We start from the raw sequence: 8696 nt of genomic DNA on the forward strand, positions 1-8696 counted from the left end.
AAAAAAAAAAAAAGGCAGTTTGTTGCGCAGTAAAAAATAAAGAATCTAGCCTTTTCCATTAAAGTGTCTGCAGCAGGAGGCTTGTGAAAGCGCTCTAGTGCCATCTAGAGATGCTGCACTGGAAGGATTCGAATGTTCCAGAACCTTCCAGTCCTGGTTTCCAAGGCAATCGCTCACAGCCTGCAGTTTTCTCATCTCCTGGTTTCCAGCGCTTGGCATCTGCTCCCCTCTGAATTCCCGAGAGACCCAGCTGACCCCCATTGAGTGGGAAAGCTTCGCAGGGCCAGGATCTGGCGCCTGAGCTGAGCCATACTTTTTCCTCCCACCGCCCTGGGGCCTCCCCAGGGGTGGGGAGGGAGGGGTGGGGGGCCCTGAACCCCTGGCCAGGCCTCTTTGAGCTCTCCAAATGTCACTTAGCAACAATTAGGTAGTTAAGGAGGTAAGTTTCCTGAAAATTAGTCCAGGATTTGAGGGTAAGGGGGCCAGGGGAGATGCATCGTTTACCAGAGCTGTCTCTCCTCACCTCTGTTTTCCTTCCAGCTAATCAACCACCCTGAACTCCTGCTGCAGCCTCTGCCTGGGAAATTTCAAAGGCTCACAAGAGCTCTCACCCCCAGACCTGCCGAGCCGTACTCAAAGGGCTCCGGTTTCAGCAGCCCCTCTGCTGGTTCTGCCTCTGACATGTGTTTGCATTTAACATGGGAGGAAGGGACCGTGGCTGGGGGGAACTTCACCCTCCATCACCCGCATGCCCGAGGCACCACAGCCTAGGCACCCATAGCCCACTCCAGAAACCGGTCCTCCCTTAAGAAAAGCACCCACTCTTAACTCCTGTAGGTAGACAGTGTTTCTGGGTGCTTCTCTGGGAATGTGTTGCACAGTTAAGTAACACAGAAACAACAGTTTATTAATTCGTACAGTTTTGTTCTGAACTACAGCATTTACATGGCAGTAGGTACCTCTGGGAAGTATGGAGCAAAGGCTAATGATACTTCCGGTGGTCACCACAGGCCTGATTTCTGTTCACTCTGTGTCCAAGATGCTCTGAACACCCCCACTGTATTCAGAGAACCCCACTAAAAACCCTAGAGTAGCCATTGGTGTTGGGCACTGACCAAAAAGCCAGACCCAGAGACTGGGAATGTATACCAATGAATTCTCGCAAATAGACACATGTATTGGTCTCTCCATGCCACAGTTTGGAGAACTACAGATGGAAGGGCTTGAGATACCACAAATCTGTTATTTTACTGCCAACACCATCCCCTTTGCAGAGGTCCAAGTTCCTAGGAGCCAAGCAGCTGCAAGAGAGCGCCCCCTGGAGGCCTCGGGAAAAAATGTTTGCTTTTGTTTTTTTCTAGTCTTTCCTTGCTTGCACCCTAGGCCCAGGGCACCACCTTCCATCTTCAAAGGACCTGCTGGGTGCAGGCTGTATAAATCAGAGTCCTGCAATTGCTGCTGCTCTGATAAGTCTTAGGCCTTGTCATATGTGCCAAGTCCTCGTCATGGAGTTTGGAACTTTAAGGTTAGGGCTTGGGCTCTACCCACTCCTGAGTCCATCCTGACTTTTCCAACGCATAATTAATTCCTTATTCTCAGGGTTTATGATTTTTAGAATAAAGCCTTTAATAAAGGCTACATATGAACATTAATATTGTTTTGAAAGGTCCTATCACTGGATCACCAGAAAGGAAGGAAGGATGGATGGGTGTGTGTGTGTGTGTGTGTGCGCGCGCACGCATGCACATGTGCACATGCCTTTGGAGGTCAGAAGTCAATATCAGGTGTCTTTCTTCATTGTTCACTTTTTTTTTTTTTAGATATCCTCTCACTGAATCTGGAGCTAAGCTTGGTTGGCTGGCCATCAAGCCCCAGGGAAGCTGCTCTGCCTGCCTCCTCACTGGGATCACAGGTGCAGACCACTACACCTATCTTTTCTTACCTGAGTACAAGGTCTTCATGCTTATGTGGCAGAAGCTTTATTGACTGAGCCATGAGCTATCTCTGCAGACCTACTCCCCACTCAAAGCAAATGCTTAAATTGAGTATTCAAACCCACCTTAGAACAGGAAATGCTATTTTACAGGGGTGGAGGAGACTCATGACCACCTTTGAAAGGGAGCTAAGGATAACAAAGGGATGAAGTTTCCAGCTGTGGAGACTCTGGTGGTGGGGCCAGGAGGGTACAAATCATGATCGCATTTAGAGGTGTCTATCCTAACTTTGAAGTCCTCAGCAGTACTACACAATTGGCCCTTCTGGATAGGGCTCTTGTGACCACCCTACAGGCTCAGATGCTGAATGGCAATGACTGAAACATCTGTCTTCTCTTTTCATCCAGGCACTGGGGTTGGGGGGAGGTGGGGCTCAAGCTGACACCCAGAGATGACTACTAGGGTTTTACTAGAATGCCCTTCACAGCCCTGCGGCCCATGTCTCCAGCTGGTGGCGCTCTTTGGAGAGGCTGTGGAGCCTTTGGGTCAGGAAGCATGGCTGACTGGAAGAGGCAGGTCGCCATGGCTGAGGATACAGTCTTACTTCTGTCCCAGGCTCTCTGTTACCTGTGTGGTGTTCTGTAAGAAGTTGCCACTGTCTGTCACCAGGACTGACTATGCCATGCTGAGTGCCAGGGTGTAGCACGGGAAGTCAGGGGCTTCTCTGAGAACCACTGAGGCAAGTGAGCCATTCTAGGATAAGCGAGAGCACTGGGCCATATTTTGAAGAGGCCTGTATGCCTGGGAAGAAACCTTCATGGCTAGTCTTGCTGAGCTGTGACCTGGGTTTATCACTAGATCGAGTGAAACAGTGAAACTAAGGAAGTCCACTTACAGATGAAGCCTGAAACCAGGAAAGAGTATGGCCAAAGAAGGAGGGCATGGGCCAAGGAGAATGTGGGGCCTGGAGTGAGTTCATGCTGGGTAATGAGGAAGGTTTCATTGGATGACATAATTAATTGTGGTAAGCCAGATAAGAGCCTCCTGGAAGGGAGCAGAGATACAGAGGTGAACTGCCGGCCTCTAGGCCTCTTCTGCAAGACTTCATTGGATTTCTACTGGAGTTTCAACTTGGGGCTTTGTGCATGCTAGGCCAAAGCTCTACCACCGAGCCGCATCCCCAGTCTTCTTACTCTTTATTTTATTTACTCATTAAATCACCCAAGCTGGCTATGAATTTACTCTGTGGCCAAAATAACTTGCAATCTTCCTGCCTCAGTCTTCCAACTCATTGGAGTCACAGCCACCAGGCCTGGCAAGACTTGAGTTTTTCTAAGAGCAGTTTTACATTAGAGAAAAGTTGGATGGTGTATAATGGCTCTCCACAAATACCTTATACCCTCCTCATTTTCCTTGGGCTGACATTTTGGATTTGTAAAGCCTTTGTTGTGGCTGATGGCCAACATGGAGTCATTATTGTAGATCAAGTCCATCGTCACCAACAGGGCTGGCTCTTGGTGTTACATATCCCATAGGTTTTGACATCTGTGTAATGCCATGCATCCCGCAGAAGGGGGTCTCTGTGGGAGAGCAATTCAGTGCTCCACCTGAGTGCTCCACCTAAGTGCTTCCCCATCCTTACCTTTGAACCATCTCCCTAACTTTAAATTTTCTAGCATTGTTTGTAGACAGAATCCTGTAGCCTGTCTCTTTTTCAGACTCAACTCTTTCACTCGGAAAGATATCTCAAACCACCCCCAACCCTCCACCCCCCCCCGCCGCTGCCATGTTTTTCTGGAGTTTGCAATATCTGAGCTTTCAAGATCATCTGTTAGAAAGGTTGTATGAAGTCAAGTGTAGCCTGTTCTCATTGTTACGGTCATGTATGTGCTGAGATACACATTAAGGGAAGAAAAGACTGACTGCAGCTCACGGTGCGAAGGGGTAGTCACAGCACCAGACAGCTTTATGGCAGTGGGCAGAGATGCTGCCTGCAAACATCTCTGCAGGTCAGGAAGTTGAGAAGGGAAAGCCCGTCCCACCTTCCTTTTCATTGGGCTTGGTACCCTAGCCCAGCAGGTAATGCTGCCAGTGTTCAGGACAGGTCTCTGCTCCTCTTTAGAAAAGCGCTGATGGGCACAACCAAATATGTGTGTCATTAATGTCCTAGTGGTTTCAATGCCATCAATGCTTTAAGTTAACCATCACATCAGAAGATGTTGGGATGGGAGATAAAGCCAGGAGACTCCATCGAGGCCACCAGAGGAACCACATTACTTGCCAGCTTCTTGCATGGTCCTTACCTCCGTTCCCTCTTGCTTCTAGAACCCAAACCCAGTTCTGTGAGGGTCAAAGCTAGGAGTGACTTTGAGAACCTGAGACTCCTCAATGGCTGCTACTTCGCTGGAGAACCTTGGCTGCGTGTCTTCATGAAGCACAACTGAGAAATGCCTCCTGTGTGTGACAGCAGAAATCTCTGCTGGCCAGCTCTGAGACCACGGGTCTGAAGGTGTTTCTGGGGGTGCTGGGGTGTACAGCAGGTGCCCAGCTGCCACTTTTCCTGCAAAGTGCTGACTTCTTACTTAGGCCCATAAGGGCCTAGAAGTGGTTGGGAGCCTTCGCCTTTGCCTTCAGTGAGTGGTCTGTCTTCTTTACTGTGAGTCAGACTCTGACCCTTGACAGGCATGTTAGGTCACTCAGGAATGTCTAACTCATCTCCCTGGGAGGCCGAATACATACCCGGAAATAATGTATTCTACTAACCTGAACTTTACTGAGAACTCCAGATACTGCAGACTCTGCAGATCACCAGGATGAGAACATTTACCTACGATAGGGAAACTTCACCCTGCTGAATATTCATTTTGCAGGAACAAAGGGAATACCAGAGACTAACATGGTAACAGCTTATTGGCTTGTCAACTACCTTGTAGGAGCAGAGCAGAGGCAATAATGGGCAGGACCACACCAGGGTCAAGACTGATGAATGGTGTACACTTCCTGTCCCATGTTCTAATCCTCTATTTAAACTAAAGTTCATGCCCCTGTCCCAAAGGCAGGTTGAGGGGGTCACTGGAGCCTCTCTGCTCCTCTTCCCAACACATTTTTTCCTTGACTTTTAACTATTACTCTTTGACATGTTGGGACTGTGCCTGAGCCTGACTTGTTTGGGATAACAGGCGGGAATCTTACCAACACTTCACTTGCCGTATGAATACAGCACAGGATCTTTGTTTCCCACCCAGGAGACCATCGCCATTTTGGTCCAACTATATTGAATTTCACATGTTGGTTTCCCTGGGCTCCTTCACCCCGCTACATGAAGTGATTGTGTATAGAACTTCTTCAAATTAATCCAGCAGTACATTGTTAGGATAATTTTATAGCTGTGGTCATATTTCAGAGATTGGCCATATAACCCTAGATGGACACTTTAATTAAGTATTTTAAGGATAAAAGCTATACAAGATTGAGATTTCCCCTTTGGCTGGAAGTTTTGAAAGCTAGCGGATCTCCACCGGACACTACAGCGGTATTCAGAGGCCAAGAAGTGGCAGTGTCATGTTCTAGGCTCATGGAAGGACTGTTACCCCCAGCCATGGCTAAGGCCCATGGGGGAGACTGTTACCACCAAGTCTTGCTAACATTGTTCCCAGGATTCAATCCTCTTTCTCTCACTGGCTGTGGGTTTGAGTGGTCAGTCTTGGAAACTCCTAGGGTTCCTGAAGGTGGCTTGACTTTGACTGTTGAGCTTCCACCAGGGTCAAAGATGTTCCCAGGATTATGGAGAATTCTGGGTAATCAGAGATGAATGCCACGGATAGATGTAAAGAAGAAACTGAAAAGATCATGGAGTAGAAGGAGCCCACTTCCCTGAGCCGCCAATAAAGACATTCAAAGAGAAGAAGAAAGAAGCAGGCTCTGGGAAACCTAGGACTGCTCGTTTGCTGTGTGTTGGGTCAGGAAGTCTATGGTAAGGCCTTACTGGGTGGGATCCACATTCTTAGGCACTGAATTAGCTACCTTCTTGTTACCCTCTGCTGAGATAACTCCAGATACCTGGAGACCAGTTCCAGAAAGCTCATTGCTCTGTTGCTTGCTGCTGCTGTTCTAGCTGGTCTGTGGAGACCATAAGGCAGAAGGCCAGCTGAGAAGATGGAGAAGGGGAGGTCTGGGAGAAGCAGCCACTGTGGGAAGGAGAGCTTGGTCTCTCTGTGGTGGCTGGTGGTTCTGGGGTCTGTTTTTACACCACTAAGCTGCAGTGATCTTTGTGGGAAGTCTAGTAGAATCTGTCTGAGGATCAACCCTCCTTTGGGGGCCACGTATCCAGGACCCTTGGAAGAAACTGCTGAGCCCAGCAGTGAGGGAGGTGTTCCTGGCTGCTCCTTTGGAAGGCTGCTGGGGGAGACACCCATGCATCTGTTGGGAGGCCTGGCTCTCTCCAGGAGGATTAGGCTTTGTTTGGTTTTCTTGGACCTGAGCAGAACTATGTAAAATGATGCTCACACAAGGCTGGGAAAGTGGCCGGGCTGCACAGCTGGCTGGGCCCCCTAACGAAATTAAAAATAAAAGAGAAACGGTGGGAAATTATTTCAAGAAAATCTTCTCCCCATGAAGTAGGGGAGTGGGAGAAGGAAAAAGATAATTTATTGGAGGTTGGGGGAAAGTGCAGGATTTAATGAACTTAACACAGTACAAGAAAGCTAAGAATCCCTAGCCAGTCATGTTCTCTATGTGCCCCAGGGAGGAGGCCAATGGGCTTAGCAGAGGGATCGGGATGCTAGCAACATATGGAATGGCGCACATGCTCTCAAATGAAGCAGATGGGGCCATGGTAGAGGAAAGAATTGTTCCTTGTGCTGCTTTCCAGAGTTTTCTTGAGCAATGATCACAAACTCTTCCTCTGTCTTGGTAAACAGATCAACACCATGGGGACCCCTTGCCCAGCTGGCAGGGGCAAACTGCTAGAGATCATCACAAAGGCTGGTTGACCTTCCCAGGAGCTCATGGTGGGAGCCTGACAGACCCTTCCATACTGTCTGCATTGTGACCTCTGCTGTGCCTCTGTGGAGGTTGAAGACTGGGGCCATATCTGCTTCATGGGTGTCAAAGTCACTCCCTTCCATTGAATTGTTTACATTCAGAAATTGGAATACGTGGGCACAAGGTCAAATGCCTGGAACTCTAGTACTCGACAGGCTAAAGGATGAAGACCCAGAATCTACAAAGACCCTAGTCCTTTTTGTCCCAGAAACACACACACATGCACAGGCACAGGCACACGCACATGCGCACACGTACACGCACACACACACACACACACACACACACACACACACACACACACACACACTAATTTCAACTAAATAATGTCTCATGAGAAGCCAGAGAACAGTGGCTCTGTCTTCAGGTAGGGCAGTTGCTATCATGCACCAGACTGGGTACGTACGTTTTGGTCCATCCTGCTCATGCCCACCCCTTATTTAGGGTCCTGCCTCACGTGCACCTCACCTGCCAGGATCCTGTAGGTATATTAATGTGTAGTCCCTGATTCCAGGCCGGAAACAATGAAAACTTGTGTGGGGTACTTGCCCAAGTTTTCAAGACAGAGACAGAAGTAGATCCTTGGTTGGTTCACATGCATTCTGTTGCCATCGGGTCCTCATCAAATTTGAATATACATGAACCATCTGAAGTCTGTGGGTTTAGACTGAATAAGTCTGTGTCAAGTTCATGTAAGCTGTCTGGACAGGTCAAAGATCTTTAGAAATATTAGTGGTAATGCGAAGGCTCACCAAGACATGTCTTTCCAAGTATATAGACATATGAGAATTCTTATTAACTGTTCAAACAAATGAAGTAAACCGAAAGGCACACGTGTACATACACACACACGTGCGTGCACACACACACACACACACACACACACACACACACTGCAAACTCTACAGAAGGAATTGCCAAACTATCCCCTAAAGCCTGTTTTGTGAATAAAGCCTGACTGTCACCAACCCATGTCCATTTGCTCACAGGAACTTTGAGGACAGCACTGAGGGGCTACGACAGAGACCGTGTAGTTCACTAGGCCCAGATGTTGACTAGCAGGCTACTGGAAGAACAAACTTTCGTCTCTACACTGTGGGCAGCAGGACAGAAAGATGAAGACACTGTAGGGATATGAGAAGGGAGAAGAACCCCATCACCCCAGAGAATCCACATGAAGTCCTTTGGCAGCGGAGAAACAAGAATTCCAGCGATATTATCATTTGCTGTGAAGGCTGCCAACACAGCATTCCTTTCATGCAGAGATATTTTATGTTAAGACAGCAATGATCCAGTCTCAAGGCCTGAATCTATATGACCTTGAGCCTCCTTCCTTCCCCCAGACATTTTCTGGGAATCTCAAACAAGAGTGTTAACTTTGTTACAGTGCAGATGGCCTGCTTCTCCACGTCCTCTGATCTCCACTAACCTTATCAGCTACAGTCCTAGCTGGACACCGCCCTCAAGGACACGCTGTGAGCTTACAAGGAGCTTTAGGCACCTCTGAAGAACAACTTCCAACTCAGCAAAACTCTATCCAAGAAGATGCGAGGGGCTCTCGGAGCGGCCTGCATCCTGCTCCTGGTTGGGTCTTCCTTCCATTAAACCTTTCTCTTAGCCCTCATAGCTTAAAATTTATATTAAAAAACCAAACTATGCCGGGCAGTGGTGGTGCACGCCTTTAATCCCAGCACTTGGGAGGCAGAGGCAGGTGGATTT

At 48.3% G+C, this 8696-nt stretch overlaps 1 long non-coding RNA gene across 1 annotated transcript in view; it reads left to right on the plus strand.

The window, feature by feature from the left end:
- LOC116091507 overlaps positions 1 to 8601 on the plus strand; it is a 15148-nt gene extending 6547 nt beyond the window's left edge. Inside the window, exons 2-4 of the long non-coding RNA XR_004119055.1 lie at positions 1821 to 1912; positions 4260 to 5907; positions 6854 to 8601. This is a non-coding gene — a long non-coding RNA (uncharacterized LOC116091507). The remainder of the gene's footprint in view (positions 1 to 1820; positions 1913 to 4259; positions 5908 to 6853) is intronic.
- The last annotated feature ends 95 nt before the right edge of the window (positions 8602 to 8696 follow it).

This window comes from Mastomys coucha, unplaced genomic scaffold (assembly GCF_008632895.1).
Source record: "Mastomys coucha isolate ucsf_1 unplaced genomic scaffold, UCSF_Mcou_1 pScaffold15, whole genome shotgun sequence".
Classification (NCBI taxonomy): Eukaryota; Metazoa; Chordata; class Mammalia; order Rodentia; family Muridae; genus Mastomys; species Mastomys coucha.